The sequence below is a fragment of the Sinohyriopsis cumingii genome, chromosome 16 (genome assembly GCF_028554795.1).
Source record: "Sinohyriopsis cumingii isolate HCF-2022 chromosome 16, ASM2855479v2, whole genome shotgun sequence".
Classification (NCBI taxonomy): domain Eukaryota; kingdom Metazoa; phylum Mollusca; class Bivalvia; order Unionida; family Unionidae; genus Sinohyriopsis; species Sinohyriopsis cumingii.
The window spans coordinates 9,228,131-9,247,198 of NC_142976.1; the positions used below are offsets into that span (position 1 = coordinate 9,228,131).

General features: G+C 36.3%; 1 protein-coding gene across 10 annotated transcripts in view; it reads right to left on the reverse strand.

The window, feature by feature from the left end:
• The window catches only part of LOC149779911 (uncharacterized), a 128,649-nt gene extending 125,529 nt beyond the window's left edge, over positions 1-3,120 (reverse strand). For all 10 annotated transcript variants that reach the window (XM_089936609.1, XM_089936608.1, XM_089936605.1 and 7 more), the window contains exon 1: positions 2,962-3,120. The gene's annotated coding sequence lies outside the window, so the exon portion shown is untranslated. The remainder of the gene's footprint in view (positions 1-2,961) is intronic.
• Positions 3,121-19,068: the final 15,948 nt, after the last annotated feature.

Genomic DNA, 19,068 nt, shown 5'->3' on the forward strand with positions numbered 1-19,068 from the left:
TATTTTAAATACTTTTTCTCTGGAAAAATTGGGAGCCAAGACAGACACTGCGTTATAAGCGGGATCGCGAGTTATCGAGGGAGCGGTGTACTTAACAATCTCTCACAGTTATGTTTATTCAAAGCATTATCAAGCAATTAAACATTTGTTTTCTCCAGTGGAATCTACTGTTCATTCTGGTAATGAAAGAAGAGCACTCTAACTTTGCCCTTTTGATTGTCAAAGTCTCCTACACAGACCCTATAAAGAGTGTATGGCTTTTTAGCTCTGCGATACACATACAGCAAAGATACCCAGTGTAGTGCACTATAAATAGAAAACCTGTAAGCTATTTGACTCCATACACATTGGCCTGCCTGTTAACGGTTAAAAAATGCAGTGTATATTACGTTTAACAGCAATTTTAACCATTTTACTTTTTCGGTACACATATAGAAAAATTTAAAAGTAAAGTCTGATCGTTATAGCTGTGCAATTATTTTTCAAGAAGAATTTTTTTATGTGCTTTAAAATCTTCAGAGAATTCATTTATCATCAAGTCAATGAAGCAGCGTGACCAACCGTAGCTGCCATTTCTCATACCCTAAATTTACAAGTGCTTTGTCTGTGTCTTCATCACTAAGTCATCTGTCATCTGAATTTGATAATTTATAAAAACTAATTGCTGCCTACATCAATATCAGAGCCTTTACCGAAGTCATTGAAGCTTCCACTGTTGTGATTCTAATCGTGAAAACTCTTGGGAAGTACTGAATGAAATCCGCGGCCTCCAGTTTGTAAAGTGGAGAGTATGACCCAGTTACTTTAAATAGCACATTTTCAACCTGAGCATAAACAGCGACCAAGTGATCTGACGTAATGGTCATTCACAGCAAGGAATGTAGTATCTAACAGGTTTTCCCCCGAAGGTGGCACTACGAAGACCTGCTCAAAATTGCTGTTTACAGCAGGCATCAAAAGGCGCTTGAATGAGAATGGCGTAGAGGCGTCAAAAAGCGCTTGTATGCAAATGGAGTAGAGGCGTCCAAAGGCACTTGTATAAGAAAACAAATTATTAATATTTTTTTTGGGAGGGGGATATACTGAAAACGCGCAATCGAACACAGATACGTGTAAGGCATAATTTAGTGTAAAAAAGCATAATGATCAAGCCAAAGGACTGAATGCACGACTTTTCACTTTTTTCCTTTAAGTAAAAGACTGAAATTCAACCATCTTTGTTATTTGTCAAAAAACAAACAGAAATGTCAGTAAACAGACAAATACACAAACAAGTAGAAACATGTAACAATTTTCAATTTTTATATGCTGAAATTGATCACTGATTATTGTTAAAGTTAAGAAGCCAATCGTTAATATATAATTTAGTATTTCAAAAACCATTTAAAGAATAATCAGTTTTGACATTCATCACATTCATGTTCCACTGGACACGTTTCTTTTTAATACACTGAAGATGAGAAAACATTGCTTTCATTCAATATCTTACGTCCATCTTCTCCACCACAAATACAATATCTGACCATACTAATAATTCGGTTTGTCAGCTGACTTTGGCACAATAACTTGTTTTCGTGAAAAGTATTTGCACATAAATGTTCTAGCATGCTATGAAATTTCATTTCCATAACTGATATTGTATCCCGAAGATCACTGCCTGGAAATACTTTAAAAGAAACAAGCTTAGGGGCATCATACAAAATATTTTTAAAAAATGTCAACATTGATTGCAATATGCATAATTATGGTTTGACTTCACTTTTCCGTCTTTTAATGTAAGCCAGGGAACTTCCAGTTTGTTTTTTATTTTGTTGTTATAGAGGCACTTAATTTCAAGTACAATCTATGTATCATTTCAATTACGTAAATATCCTTGTCAACAATTAAATCAGTTTTATCTTCAAAATGCATGATGACTAATTCTGATAAAGGTTTGTTACGGATTCAAAATGGTGGTGCAAGGTGCATGCACATTGTATTGTGGGTATTTGCACACACAATCGTGACATCTTTGAAAACAACAATAAATGTAATGGCCTAGATTTGTAATGTCTCTAATGCGTTTTTATGTTTATAAATGTTTGGGGGTGGGGGCAGGTACCAACAAATGAGAGGGTGTACAAATACTAGTAACTGGGGGCAATGTACACAAAATGCACTCTTAACAAAATAGCAATTTGTGTGCAGTACTTCCATGTCAGTAATCAAATCTTTATTTCTGTTGAATGACCTGATAATGTTAACCATTGCTATGTGAAAAGAGTAGATGGGAGGTGTGTGTAAAAAAAGAAACAAAATGCTAATGTAATGTGGTGGAAATGTTAATAAGCATTTCTTCCACTTCACCTAATGAAACTATGGAGCTTGTATAGAACTTCTCATGGAAATACAAAAATTAGTTTGATTTTTTTTTATTAGGCAAATATGTTTAGTGGCATTGGCAACATATACTGCTAATGTTAATCGTACAAGAAATCTGCAACAGCAGAGGCACTGCACAGGCCCGTTCACATGCAACGCGAAGATGCGAGTCTCATATGTGCATTAAACGTCTGTACATCTTCATCCCGATGTCAAATGTAAACTTTGTTTCTCATAACTGTGATATTGATATGATACATGAAAATTATTTTACACAAATTTAAACTCAGTGCTTCTGAATGTGAACAAAGCATGACAAAGTTCCGACATTTTTTTCTTCAGTCGTATTGAAAAAGAATGCCCATAAAATGTTAATAATTTCAAATGCATAAATTCTATACTTTCAGAAGAGTTCTTTTTTTCAATCTATTACTAACTGCAAAATGTAACAGCATCACAAGTGGATGCAAATTACGATGTAACTACGGACTTGGTCGCTTTCCCCATTCGTAGAAGCGTCCTTGGTGAACCTGTCACAAGTGCAGGTGCCGAGGTTAAAACTGAAATAATTGCATACTGACGCCGCAAAATATTACTTACGCAGGCCCGTTCTCTTGGGTGATATTCAAAGACGATAAAATATCCTCTAGATGATATATGTCTAAAACGATGTTTGTGATGTATTACAGATTGTGACGCTTATTCTTTTAAAAAATTTCGTACCAAAATGGCGTACACAACAAATATGTAAATGAGTTATGATGTCACTCAATCCCAGAATGCAAAGCATTTGATAATGTTGACGGTGAGTTTACTGTACTAACTTCAGTCAGCTGATCAGCTTTCAGTGTAGAAGCACGTTTTCGTATCGTATCATTATGTGGTTCATTTGCACTCAGTTACAGGAAGGAAAACAGAAAGTATGAATTTCATATTAAGATCGTAATCTCACTCTACCTGGAAATATTTGAAATGACGCAGAAGGGAAAAAGTCCGTGCTAATTTCACACGCTAATAGGATAGGTTTATTTTTATTCGGATATTCTCAAGTAATCTTTGGCTGAGCTAAATGTTCCCAAACCTCCATGAAATAACTAGTTTAAGGCATTATTTGAATTTTCTGACCGCATTATGTGATTAGGTAACTTTTAAGACCCTGTTCAAGTGTTCCTTCTTAGACACAGTTATATAAATAATTTAAGTATAGTGACTTGGATTAAGAGCAGTAGAGTAGGCCTAGCGTAGTCCGAAAATCCCCCACCCCACCCCCCCAAAAAATCCATACAAGTACAGTTTTAGGGCTGATTTATCGGACTGGTAGTTGTGCAAACTGTCGTGGTTGTATCACAGCAACAACGACAACAATAGTACGAAAATATTGATTTCAACGGTTGAACATCATTAAAAAGCAAAGAATAACTGTTACAAATTGTATCATTCAAACTCGTTATCTACAAAATATTTATGGGGGCCCCTATTGGCCGAGTGGTCAAAAGTGCTCTCCGTCACGGATCACTGCCACCTCACCTCTGTCTGCTTGGGTTCGAGTCTCGGGCTCGGCCAATATGGATATGTGAGAAAGCTTGCCGGTAGTTTCTCGTGGGTCGGTGGTTCTTTCCGGGGTTTTCCCGGGTTCTTCCTCCACCATTAAAACTGGCCGCCATGTATAGTCTATCTTGTGCTGAAAAATGGCGTTAAACCCTATAACAACAACAAAACAACAAAATATTTATGAAGAGTCCTATCAAAAGTTCGAGGAAATTTTGGTTAAAAGTTTACAATGTCATTTAAGGTTATAAAATAAATTTTATTTTAAAAAATAGGCCCAGTCGGATGTAAGAATCAAGCACCCGCACTATATGACCAATTAAAGAAATCCGAACAAAGTTTAGAATTCATCGAGAATGAATGTATGTTGTAATACGTTTTAATTTCTTTACTTTTTATTTATTGTGGAGAGATGGCGCCATTCTAACAAAATTTCTTCAAGATTATTAACTATACAGATAAGCAGGACCGGTGTAGTGTTAAATTTTGACCCTCGTTGTATTCTGACCCGCCGGGTCATTTTTCAACGACCGTGATGAAAGTTTCATGTTAAAATCTGACCCTTTTTAAAAATGTCCTGTTAAATAACGACCCAGATGTAATATCACATTTTGACCCTCGTTGAATTCTGACCCGGTCGGTAATTTTTCAACGTGATCAAAATTTCACGTTAAAAACTGACCCTTTTTTAATGTCCTGTTAAATAACGACCCGTTCAGGTGAAATTATGACCTTAGGGTAAAATGTTCTGTTATCAAAACTCAACGTTGATTTTCGAACCACTTCTAAAATGAAATCAACTTATTACTCACTGAGCTGTGTCTTTCTTAATTTTTTTTTCTTTCTTTTTAGGAAACAATTGTGTGCAATAGAATGTTGTTAATCTGTCACTATCGTAATTCTCTCCGTTATACTTTTTTTTAAAATGTCCCAAAATGCGGAACATTTTCAAAATAGCTGAACTTTGCTTTGGACAAATTGGACAAACTGATAAATGAATGACTATGTTTCACTTCGGTAAAGTCGCAAAGTTCAACAGGGCAGGTAAACAACTGAACAGTATATTAGCGATGATCAGGAGCGTAGCTGCCTAAAAGGCACTTGCCTACAAGGCAGCTGCCTACACAGAATTTTGACGATTTTTTTCAATGGTTTAAGTTTCACTCACGAAACCGATATGAAATCTATATTTATATAATACAATACATATGGAAAAGAGGATTCATTAGAAGCAAAAACACGAACAAGATAGTAGCAAACTCGATTTTATTGAGTCTGTTCATAAGAATTTGATGTTTTCTTTTTATTTTTACAGTATTAAAACAGTACCAAGGTTCAGAAAGTCTCAACAAAATGCATGAAATGCTATCTCAGAGCCTCTAGATTGTAACAATGTTGCCCCGTACCCACACACACCCCACTCCTCTAGCAGTTCGAGACTTCGCCGTTCAACATGCCTAATCATCAATCATATACTAGCTACGTCCCTGAGGATAATTATAACAGTAAATAAGAACCCGTGAATAATGAATAAACCATCTACAGTCGGTTTAAAGATGCATACTAATGAACGACTTTGTCTATTTATTACTGTAGGTAAATCGGGTAAAATTAGGATTTTATTAAATGAAAATGCAGGTTATATATATATATATATATATATATATATATATATATATATATATATATATATATATATATATATAAGAATTAACGTTCAGTTTAAAGTTTGTGATGGATCAATTGCGGTTCAGCGTATTATTTAAGAAAACCATATATGTGTGTGTGTGTGTGTGTGTGTTTAGTATGTGTATAAGCGTATAAGCGTTCGAATCCCAGTGAGGGCACTCTTTTATTAATTTATTTCAAATCGAATTTTGAAGTATTGATATGCAATTTGTTCTAACGTTTTCTAGTTTATAATGTATTTTTGAAATTATTTTTGGTAAATGCATATTATTTTATTTTCATAAACATTCTGCATTTTAAATTACAAAATAATATTCAAGCGATACGACAAAAAAGGCGTGGCGATGTAACTCTTGTTAGACCTAATATGCCGTGTATATTTCTGAAGTGACCGCGCCTTCGCTTGCGGTTTATATATACGTGCATTTAAGACATTTTGATACGATCTTAAAATTGCACACCAGTACTCTTAAAATCGATAATGCTAACTGTTTTGTCATGATATTACACCAAATAAAAATCTCAGATATGCATCGGCATGTATTATGCATTATATATTTTTTTTTAAAATCATATCGATTGGGAATAGAACCAATGACCCTTTCTTGATAGACAAGATTTTAAAAAGCTTACAATGGCATGCATTTTAATGCGAATCATTTCAACTGTTATCAATATACATGGGTATAACGTATCTCCCTATAAATACACCAATGTTTATAACGGTTATCATGTAACTATTGGCCGACAATAAAGAGAAGCAGAGATCAATTGACAAAGTTTACGTTTAGACCAAATGTAAACAATATATATATTTAAATTTTAAAAATACATTTCTTAATTTTATTACAAGAAAAACGTAAAACCCGCGGCCGTAAAATATCGCTAATTTAGCAAGATTTACCTGTATTAAAAGATTTCCAAAAATGGCTTCCTTCACTTGGAATTAAATTATATTGTGCTTGGGTAGCGAACATTCCATTAATCTTTTAAATTCTGACGAATACAATTGAATAGTTGGGAGCAATCAAGTTTCCAAAAAGCAAGCAAAATCTCTTAAGTTTTTGCTACATTTAAACTAGTATTATGTGTTATTTGTTCAAAATCCCTCAACATGTAAGGGTGATATGGAGCGGAAACCAAATATATAGTCTATTGGACCTTTGATCACAAAATATCACATTTAGCATGAGCCGACAAGACTGGAATCGGCTCTCTGAGCATACTCTCAATATTGTGCAAATTTGTGCCAAGTAATATCAAATCCCTCGAGACGTAAGGAATATATGGACCGGTCATGAACTATATTCAATTTAACATCAAAATATTATATTGACCTTAAACCTACGTGGCCGAAACTTGTGCTCTGCAAATCGTCTCGGTATGATGAACATTTTAAACCAAAAAGCACTACGTCTCCCCATTCTTTGGGAGAGATATAATTTTACAAAAATATTATGAATGCTTGAATACAGCAATAGAAAAGTCATCTTTTTCCCCATGTTAAGAAATATTGCTTTAAAACACCGTGTACGCTAGTTAGTTGGACTGGGTGACAAATGAAAAAAAAAACAACATAGGAAGCAGGCAAACAAAAAATAACATGTTCGATAAACGCTTCATCTACAGAAAACACCATAGTAGTATGAAAGCTGGCAGACAAGTTGGAATCTGAAAACTAAGAAATAAACTGTAAATAATTCAATTCAAAAGCAAGCGTTTTGAACTAATCGACCTAAATGGACGTTAAGTTCGAAATTTAATAATAACTTCAACTGTAATATTTCTTCAATAAACAGTATTATTGTCATTACAAAGAGCAAGGCGATGGCCTGAACAGTTGCAAATTGTTCAGGATTTATAAATGTGATTCTGTATGCAATTGTTTTAATTTATTGGTCACTTCTGACAAAACTTCAGCATTTGGTGTCCTGCCTTTCACATCTGTTGAAAAGCTGACAATCAAAACAGTAAGTCAAGAAAGTTCTCATGGTCACATAGCAGATTAAAAACGTTAGGGTCAAATTCCTTCACGGCATCTTCGGTTCCTGGAATTTTGTAGTGCGCATCCTTATATTTCTGTACATAGCCAGTATCCGGGCATTCTCTCATTTCTTGAAGTATTTTTTCATCATTATAGTTGTTGACAAGAACAGCTACGAGTGTTTCGGCAGGGACGTATAGGAACGTAAGGTGGTCTGCTGAAGAGGTTTTGGAATTCGCAGTCTTCAACATCTAATACTGGCTCATAATGGTCATTCCGGTGTAATATGTACATGCTACTCTCTGAGGTAGAATTAATTGGAGTATACTTGTTCCAAGAACAATTATGTTCTGTACTGTACGTTCAGTACACGTAAACGTTCGTGTTTAACATACTTGCAACAGCTCTTATTTCCACATCCGTACCCCATTTTCCGTCTTCCCACATCTGTGTTTGATTTAAATATTGTGTTAAAATTTTATTAGTGTATTGTTCATATGTTCTGCTGTTCTTTGTCATGTATTCTATAACCTTCTGTCTGATTTCAGCATAATAGGTCTGAACTCCAAAAATGATGTAGATAAAAGTGCGGAACAAGCAATTACCGTCACCTCTCATCTGCGCATGTTTTACTGGACTTGCATTGATGCTCACATGTCTGGTAGGAACTGGCTTGTGATAGTTCTTAACGTTAAGACCAAAAAATCTTGACTTTTCCTTCTGCCAATTTTTACTGGGTGGGTCAAAAACAATGCTTGTTTGAACCCCAACGTGAAGAATTATAACATCATTTGCCTCATATTCATTCCAATCACCTCTAGATCTTTTCCTTTTCTTTGGAGGTAGGAAAGTTTCATCGTCTGGATTTTTCTGGCCACTTATTTTCGACTTTAGTTTAGAGTACTCTTGATGGTCTTTAATGGTTACTTCAGGTTCCCTTTTGCGTTTTCCAGCGCTACGCGTTGCGTTCACCTTTTCACTACAATACCCATCATTTTGATGTTCATCTTTCTTAGGAGATGATGTTTCATTTGGTAATATAGGTGAATCAGTTACAGTACTTCTGTCATTACTCACGACATTCCGTTCACTGCCCTTGACATAAATTTGCTTTATGTCGATATAATCATTCCTTCCATATTTTATGGAATTGTTACTTTTCATTTTCTTGTCGCCACTATATGCCATGTTAGAACCGCGCTGGTCAGTGTCTTGATTTGTTTCATTTTTAAATTTGTACTCCTTTAGTCTGCATCCGTTTACAGCTACATTTTGACCATTCAGTCTATAACAGCCGGATTTTAACACTTTTTGAATCGTGTAAGGTCCACACCATAACGGATTTAGTTTTCCACCTTTTCTTGTAAGCTTTCGAGTGTTATGAAGCAAAACTTGCACGCCCACTTTAAACTGAGACGGTTTGATTGTAGAATCATAATACATTTTCTGTTTTTTTTCTGCTCTTTCTTTATATTTTCTGCTGCATACTGCCGACATTCTATTAATTTCATAAACATGTTTACTCTTTTGTTTAAGTTTTCTTGGTTGTTTAAGTCATCTTGCGTGCTAGATGTTGTTGGCAACTGTAACTCGACAGGACACCTGGCTTTTCTACCATATACCAGAAAAAATGGATCTTTTTTCGTAGTACTGTGCTCTGCTGTTCTATATGCAAATAACACATATGGCAACTTCGAGTCCCAGTCGTCGCAGGTTTTGTTCACAAAGCTGACGATCATGTTAGAAAGAGCACGGTTGAAACGTTCCGTTTGACCTCCAGTTTGTGGGTGGTATGGAGACGCAACTTTGTGATTTATTCCCATTTTCTCACAAAATAACTTGTTCAGTTCATTACAGAATTATCTGCCCTGGTCCGTTATTAAAGTGTCCGGAATTCCGTGGATGCATACGAATTTAACCAAGCTGTTAACTATAGTTACAGCATTTTTGTTAGGCACTGCCTCAGCATCTACCCACTTGGTTAAATACTCGGTGTACACAACAATGTACTTGTTTCCTGAAACAATAAAAAACAAATACTGTTTAATTACAGTGTAGACGAAATATCACAAATTATGATGAAACAAGAAATGTTTATAAAGAAAATGCAACCTGACTTTAACCTTTAGTATTAGTTGGCGGGGGGTGGTGGTAACAAATTCATATTTTGTAAAATGAATTGGATGGGATATTTTGAGATTGTGTGGATAGTAGATTGTGGTTATGGTTTGGCTTCTCAGCGTGTGTGGACAGTATATTATGGTTATGTTTCTGCTTCTTAGCGTGTGTGGATAGTAGATTGTGGTTATGTTGTTAGCTTCTCCCGTGTGTGGATGGTAAATTTTGGGGTTTGATTTGGCATCTCTGCGTGTGTGGATAGTAAATGGTGGGCTTGTTTCTGCTTCTTGACGTGTGTGAATAGTAAATTTTGGGTTTGATTTGCTTTCTTCTCGTGTGTGGATAGTAGATTGTGGTTCTGTTTTTGGCTTTTCGGCGTGTGTGGATAGTAGACTGTGGTTATGGTTTGGCTTCTCAGCGTGTGTGGATAGTATATTATGGTTATGTTTCTGCTTCTCCGTGTGTGGATAGTAGATTATTGGGGTTTGTAAGCGCTCACGTAGGTTTGTGTGGATAGTAGAGTGTGGTTGTTTAACTTTCCTTTTGTATTAATAGTATAATTGGGTTTTGTTTTTGCTTCCCGGTGTGTGTGAATAGTATAGTTAGGGTTTAATTTGGCTTCTCCCCGTGTGTGGATAGTATAGTTTGGGTTTGATTTGACTTCTCCGCGTGTGTGGATAGTAGATTTTGTGTTTAATTTGGCATCTCTGTGTGTGTGGATAGTAAATGGTGTGTTTGTTTCTGCTTCTTGGCGTGTGTGGATGGTAGATTTTGGGGTTTGATTTGGCATCTCTGCATGTGTGGATAGTATATAATGTGGTTAGTTTTTTGTCTCATTACCTTTGTGTGAAAAGTAGATAATATGAGAAGACAAAAGTAGGGGATGTTTTCCTTCACGTCCGTGCTTTAGATATAAATGTAAAAAGGGCCCGTCATTCGCGCCATTCTACGGAATAAGCGAAAAGAAGGTGGTAGCAGTATCTGACTTGTTTAACCAGTTGAAGGAGAGTTGGTATTGGATGATAGATCCGGAGTATGTAGTGGAAAGACTTGAAAGAGAATGGAAGTTCCCAGGCAGCTTGGACTTTGCAAACAATCTGAAAATAGCCAGGGAGAACACTGAAGGGATGATAGAAGAAGAGGTAAAGAAGTTGAGAGGTTTCATCTCGCCTGAATATGTAAGAGTCGGAACATTGAAGCAGTCTCTTGAAATTGTTATCAAAGTCAGGTGTTTTTTGGATGATATCTTCAATTTGACAGAGTGGGCTTTTGTCAAAAGGGGACGGGACCAAGTCCATAAAGCAGAAGAAATTATGAAAAGGGTCTTGGAAGAAGAAGTCAAGAACGTTAAAGACACATGGGCAAAAGATAGGAAAGAACAAGAGAACAGAAAGAAAAAGAAGCATTTGAGAGAATGAACAAAAACTGGATGAATGTCCAGGAGAAATGTAGAGCGATAGGTCATCCAGACTGGATTCCTGAGTCGGAACACAAAAAGAAAGGAATGTTGGGAAAATTTAGGAGATGGATAAAGAAATGGAGAAAGTAGAAGAAGAAAAAGCAGAAGAACCAAATGACTTTGATGCCTAACCCTCCAAAAAAAATTATTTTTTAAATGTAGTATCAGTGTTTATAATCCACGATATATTTCCATGTTTATTTCCCCTTGACGCTAGGCAGGCCCGTGATATATTCCTATGTTAATTTTCCCTTGACGCTATACAGGCCCAGGTTGTACTTCAAAGTACTTGTCGCTATATCGTCGCACGGGACCTTGTAATGGTAATTCCCATTGTCGCTATAACTGTTGTCGCCATTTCGTCCTAGGGTGGTTTGTAATGCTAATTCCCATTATCGCCCTATCGTCCCACTATACTACTCTGATGTCTTTCTTTAAATGTTGGTCTACATCTGAAAGTGCTCTACAGGCGTAGGCAATAATCTTTCCATTATTAGTTAATAATGTGCCTAGACCGACAGGAATTGCATATACAAGTAATTGCGTTTCCTTATTAGGATCGAATTACGCTATTATTGCGTTATTTTATTAAATTCTGTTTGAGTTTTTCAAACGCTTTATCGTTTTTCACTCCATTCCCATGGTTGATTTTGTTTGGTTAAGGCTCGAAGAGGGTCATTGATTGTTTGATGGAACGCAGCAGGCGAAGTACAAACAAAATTACATTATATCCATTTCAAATATGGAAGATAACTATATTCATAATTTCATTACTACATGTACTGCATTACATTGCTTTTGTTGATTTTATGCATACTAAGCATTTCCTTATTGACGATTCATAAACCCATGTATGCATAACTTAAAACAATATCCGTTAAAAAATGACCCGGAAATCTGATCAAAATTCAACGATGCGATCAGTTTTCAACGACTGTGAAAATCAAAATTCAACGTTAAGAACTGACCCTGGGTCAACTTTCAACGTTAAAAGCAGACCCGGAGGGTCAGAATTCAACGAGGGTCAAAATTTAACACTACACCGGATCTAGTCAAGTATACGGGGAGGGGGGGGGGGTCCAACATTTCAAAAGGGCTCTGACTTTCCTCTAAAGGAGCAGCAGAAAGGGTGAACAGACCACTTAATTCGTCACGTACGTTTTTTAGACCAAAAAAAAAAATAGTGACCCTTCATAGAGGTAAGTACCATACCGCGTCATTGATTGACCCAAACAAACAAGGGATGCGGTCGTCACCCTTTCTGCTGCTATCAGAGTAATCTTGAGGATCTTTAAATTTTAAATAATACTCTATCTCTGTTGGTGGTTTTTCTATTTTTGGATTTATTTATTTTCTTTTTCTGTAATACGCCATCAGACTTCTATATCGATCTCCGTGACAATTTTTGCAAATCTGATATAATCCTCTAACGCCATTGTTACATCCAACACAATGTCGTGAACCAGCATGAGGATTTTTTGATAAAATATAATTATGTCTCCTGCAATATTCTCCATGGCACCTTTTATCACATTTATCTGTTGTTCCTTGAATCAACCACGTACAATTGTGCATTATATTAATGATATCTGTTTAATTAAATTTACACCCTCTCTGCTGCTATTGATCCAAATATTTTATCAAGACCTACACGATATCTTGTTCTAGGATCGTGCAAATTTATTGTTATAAATCCATGCGGAGTAGCTTGCGCTCGTGAAAAGAAGTTTTTAAATTTAATTATATCCATGTCACCGCTGCACCAAGTTTGATGAATATTTCTCATCGTGTGTGTATCAACTCCATTAAATACAACTAAAATATTACAGTTATCTCTGATCACTTTTGGTATTTGTGTGTATCGTTGAGTAACGTAAATGACATCAGTGTTTTTATGTCTACCTCGAGAAAATATTCTAGCTGGGTTTGTTTGTTTATCCAGCATCACATGGTCGTATACAACTAAATTATTAATAAATCCGTCTATGGAATCTACTGATGGTGCTTCATCAATATCAGTTATAAACTTGATAACATCGTCATCCAGTAATCGCGCATTTTCATTAAAATCCTTGAGCACATCATAACATCGTTGATCATCAACTGACGGGGCTACCAAATACAATTTATCCCACTTTAACCATCTCATTATAAGATTAAGTAACAACTGTGTCTTTCCACTTCCAGATGGTCCTATTATTATCATTCTGATGGAATTCGGTAACGCAGGATGGTGTTTGACAGGTTCTCGTTTTCTTGTCGCTGAGAAATCAATTATATCCATGCTATATAAAATATCTATGGATTTATATTGTGTGAAGTGCAGGACGCGTACACCGACGGATACACTAACAACTATTACTACAAAAAATAATAAATCAGCAGTTACGAATAAGTGTACGCGGTGTGGTACAAAGAAATTCAAATTTATCTCTACTGATAAGTCAGTGCAGTCAGGTAAAAAACCAAAACCAAGGTCAAGTAAAAAAAAAAAAGCAACGCGGAGGTGATATTGCAGTAAAATTAACAAAGTTACCGGAAACTCCGTGGGCTAAATACCCAGGAGAAAAACATCTACCAGGATATAATTATTGCGGTCCTGGTACTCGACTCGATATCAGGCTTGATAATCAGGATCAACCAAAACCAGGCGAGGAACCAATAAACGCTATTGATAAAGCATGTCATGCTCATGATGTTGCGTCTAAAAGCAATGATCTACAACATAGGCATATTGCAGATGTGAAATTAATTCATGCACTAGATTCTATAAAAAATAAAAATATCAAAGAAAAATTAGCTAATTGGTTAGTAAGATCCGCGATGAAAGGTAAATTAGCGCTAGGGGCTGGTAATATATAAATGGAATCGATTTATTATTCTCCAAGAGGATACTGGAAAGATAAAGCAGCAATTAGTAAACTTGCTGATGCAGCAGCGGTTAAACATTCTATTGCTAAAGCGTGGTTATCTAAACAGGCAATATGGCAAATTTACCTACCACCACCTAAGCAAATTCGATTTGCACATTTCGATGTTAGTGTTCCTAATGAAGTTCATCAAGCTGATATTCTGTTTTTACTACATGATACTGTACGTAGAAAAACGTACAAATACGCGCTAACCGTTGTTGATGTTGCAAGTAGATATAAAGATGCAGAACCGCTATCAACGAAGACAGCATTTGAAGTAACCGATGCTTTTAAACGAATTTATCAACGAGGACCATTACGATGGCCACAGCTGCTACAGGTTGATCCTGGCAAGGAATTTCTTGGTCCAGTATCATCGCTGATGAAACAACATAATACCAAAATACGACGAGGGCATACTGAGATTCATCGTGATCAGGCAATTGTTGAACGATTTAATCGAACACTTGCTGAGCGGTTATTTGGATATCAATACGCGAAGGAATTTATTCAAGATAAAAGATCTCGTGAATGGGTTGCAAGATTACCAAGTGTGATAACTGCATTAAATAATGAGATCACTCGAACGACCAACATGAAACCTATTAGCGCAATTACAAAAAAAAATATACCTACACAACGACGTGATCTTTCAGCACAGCCAGTATTAGGTAATATCACTGTCAGGTATTTATACGAGCCCGGTGAACTCGAAGGTGGTAAAAAAGAGCGACTGATCCTATTTGGAGTGTTACCACACATAAGATATCCACCGTAACTAGATCCTTAGGTAGACCCGCAATCTACAGGCTGGATTCAACTGCTCCTCAACGTGGATTTGTACGTGAACAATTACAAGTAATTCCCGAGGATACACAATTACCACCGCGATCACTTAACTAGCTCCGTTATGTCGGTTACATTCAAGACAGGTCAACATGATATTTTCTCGTGTATGACCGCGACTGTTATCTTTTCTGTCTACGGTAAATTGTCTTGGATCATTTTTTAGATACCGCCATAACATTACACAATTGCAACTTGCACAATGATTATTCTGTTGTTGTTTCAGCGCAATGACAACGTCAGTGTCTAGATCAAATTCTCGATTATTTTTTTTTATCAGATTGTTTATAACCAGCTAATTTTTTTCTTATTATATCACTTTGACATTCGTCAAGGCCTCGACATTTATCGAGGTCATCATTAGTCACTGACGAGTTCATGACGAGACGTCTCAGTTGAGATATTTTTCTAACTCGAGACACTGCAAGATAAACTGAGTTCGACTATTCGATGTGATCATCGACGATCCAAACAACTGTATCAGTAATAGTTAATCCCTGAGATAAATGAATCGTCATTGCGTATCCAAGTGTCCACGGGGATTTATCAGCACGTAGAGCATCTTCAACAGCGTTGATATCAACTGTGATAATATCATTCAGCACAAGATTCTGTTTCCTTGACTCTGTCAGGTGTCCTGGTATATTAATGTCAATATTCTGCCGCCGTGTATCTGCTGGTCGATAACATAACGGAACTGGCAATGTTGGATATTTTTCTATATGCAACTGAAACAACTCTCGTTGAAATGTATCAAGAACTATCTTTCTACTTGTAACTATTAAATCGGTTGGTCGCCACGTCTGCAGAAAGTCGTTCATGGGTGTTTCTGAAATTATTCCACGCATTACTTCACACTGAGTTTTATTCGGTTGTAGTCTGATTAATTTTTTAAACTGTTTCAACGTTGCATCAAGTGCTCTATGATCATCATTCATTTCTTCGTAATAATCGACAAAGTGTTTTAGCCATCCATGTGGAGATGGTCCAACAAACGGTGGTGGTTGACCATGATCGCCGCACATTATTACAGCAGTATTTCTTGTTAACAACCAATCTAGAAATGTTTTTAATGTTTCCAACGACACAGTGCATATTTCATCCCAAATGATGATCCTTGGAATGTATTTCTCGCCCATCCTTAAAGATGTCCATGTATCACCCTTCCATCGGAAGAAGCTGTGATAAGTACATGATTGTATTCCTCGTTGTTTCATCTCTCGCGCGAGTCTATGTGTTGGTGTCAGCACGATCATATCTGAGTTCTAAAATGTTCGATCGCTCGAGTGGTTTTACCATAGCTCCCGGTCCGTTTATATATATCGTTTTATATCTAGCTATTGGATCATATACCGATGGTAACAACGAAGTTGTCGATGATATATCTGATCGTTGATTTTTATAATAATCATCTTTGATCGTAACATCTGCTGATTCTGAATAATCAAGTATATTTTCTTTCCTTATTCTCCATGAACCCCACGATGCATTATCGTCCGTAAAATCATCCAACAATGTTGGATATTTCTTATCAATATAGAACGAATCCGTTGCAACCCTAACTGCGGTATCAGGAAATTTATTTATCATTGATAGCAAGTTTATGCTCACGTAGGCCAACATCGATGATCTTAAATGCGTATACTGAGGCGATTCTCCATCCGTATAGCTTACAATCGTACCTAATCGTGTTTCATTTGATAAATAAACATCTTCGCGGTTTATAAATATATTTCTCGCTGCTGCATCAGCAACTATAAAATCGTATTCGGTATCATCCAGTATTAATCATGCATGACGTTGTTTATGATCATATGCTCCACCTTGAGTAAACTTTCCTATTATTTTTCTTCCAAGACCTTTTGCTGTTTTATCGCTATTATTGAGTTTAATCTCGAGGATTCTAGAGCTTCTATGATGATGTCATCGGGGGAAGCGTCAGGACATTTTTCTTTAAATTCCTTAATGACCTCATCGAGACTGATATTTTCCCTCGGCGGTAACCAAACCTCGGTTTGTTTCTTATATGATATAATTGCCTCACTAACCACCAACGATACCAATATCGCACAATATATCGTAATAAAACTATTGGTGCCCAGCGTTTTTCTGAGAAATGTCTACCAAACCAAACATAACATATCATATGAAGATCCATAGCAAACTCGAATGATTCAACGTAAGCAAATCCAGTTAGGTCAAAATCCGGCAATGGTCCATTTATCGATACTCGCGTCATTTCATGTGTTGGATGACCGAACCTTGCAAAATAATTAGAACAATCTCCGTATCCGAGAAAACTTCCTGGATAACACGCAACCATATCAACAAATATCATATCGTTGTACTTATATTTGGTGTTCCACAATCCGCCGTGGCCATACTCGACACAACTTGATTGTATATCCAAAAGAAATTCATTTCGGGTTGGTTTCCACGAGTTTTTTTCTCTAGCAACATGAGCTGCAACAGATGGAACAGTAAAACAGTTGCTGAGTAACTCATCAATGTTTTCTGAATATCTTTGAGCAAGATTTTTCATTTCTTCATGAAGGGATTCTTTACGATATATTTCACCGTTAGGTCGCACAAATTGATCATATTTTTCATCATCTGAGCTCTTAAATAACCACACTGACACAGGATCGTTTTTACTTATTTTGTTAATAAAATCAAACATGTTATCATCATAAAATTTAACAGTTCGATTTCGTGGAAATATTGGTACTGCGCTAGTCCATGCATGCGCGTTATGATCAATGATATTTATTGGAGTTCCTTTTGATTTATACTTTGATTCATACAAAATCTCTCCTGTTATCGTCGCTACGGTTATTGGGAATTTTAATCTTTCTCCTAACTCAGTGACATCTTTGATAGACGCCCCGGTATCTTTAACTGTTTCGCCCCACTCGTTTATTATTTTACGTCTTTTATCTGTTAAACCATTTCCATGGGCCGCGTTTGTAAAATGTTCTATTACTCGCTCGGCTACACAGTTTATTTTTGAAAATTTCATTGGCGCCATTTTATCAACGCTAGGTTTTTCGTTTATCACATAGATTCCATAAATAACTGCCGTTACAGGATACGCTCGCTCATAATACGGTTTGTCAATACCGGTCAATAGACCTGGTTTGGAATTTCTACTTAGTATGACATTTTTTTTATTACCGTGGACGGGATCATTTTTGTCACGGATAATCCAGTTATCTGTTTCTGCAAGTATGACAAATTTTATTCTGAAACGATAACTTCTATCATCGAGCTGTTTAATAATAGCTGCTGATCTTTTGTCATTCGTCGTAGCGTCGACACCTTTGGCGTTGACCTTGTCATTGCGAATAATCTTGAACGTTGACCAAACATGAGTTGCACCATCTGCGTGAAATTCTTTCTTGGCGTCGTGAATTTTATTGATCAAACCTTTATTTTTCCGATCAACCAGATCTCGTATTGGCACGTCAGGAGATATCCTGTCAAGGTTGAATTTACTTGTTTTCCAGGGCTTTATTCGGGATAATCTCTCAAACTCATCCATATTATATTTCAGACAAGTATTTTTTTAAAAAAAGTATTATATATACAATGTCTCAATGCAAATGGTTAATGATCGGCTCATTAACTCGTTGTAATAAACCGTGCAGGAAGGAATTCTGCGGACAACACATGCAAAACGTTCACCGTGGAAGCTTAGGACCAATACCATGTCTGCGATGTGGTGCTGGAGTACGAGGGAAAACACAGTTGTGTGCGTGTGGTGGTGGTAAACGATACAGAGAGCTTAAAAGATATTATGACAAAAAAAAAATCAACCCTGACAGAGTCAATAACAACGCTATAAAATCCGTGGAGGATTATCTAGCTAAGTTTTCAGACAAATTATGATTTAAACAAATGATATTATTGTATAATGGAGCAAAATATGAACCACGAGTTTAAAAAGCATCCTACAATAACAAACTACGAATCAAATATTAATGGTATGATCAGAAATTGTCAGAAAAATTTACCAGTTGGTTTTGTTACCAATACTGGTTATCTATTGTTTACTGCTGGGAAGAAAAATTATCTCTGTCATCGTTTCATATACGAGTGTCACAAGGGGTTGATCAAAGATGGTCTTGTGATCGATCATATTGACGGGAATC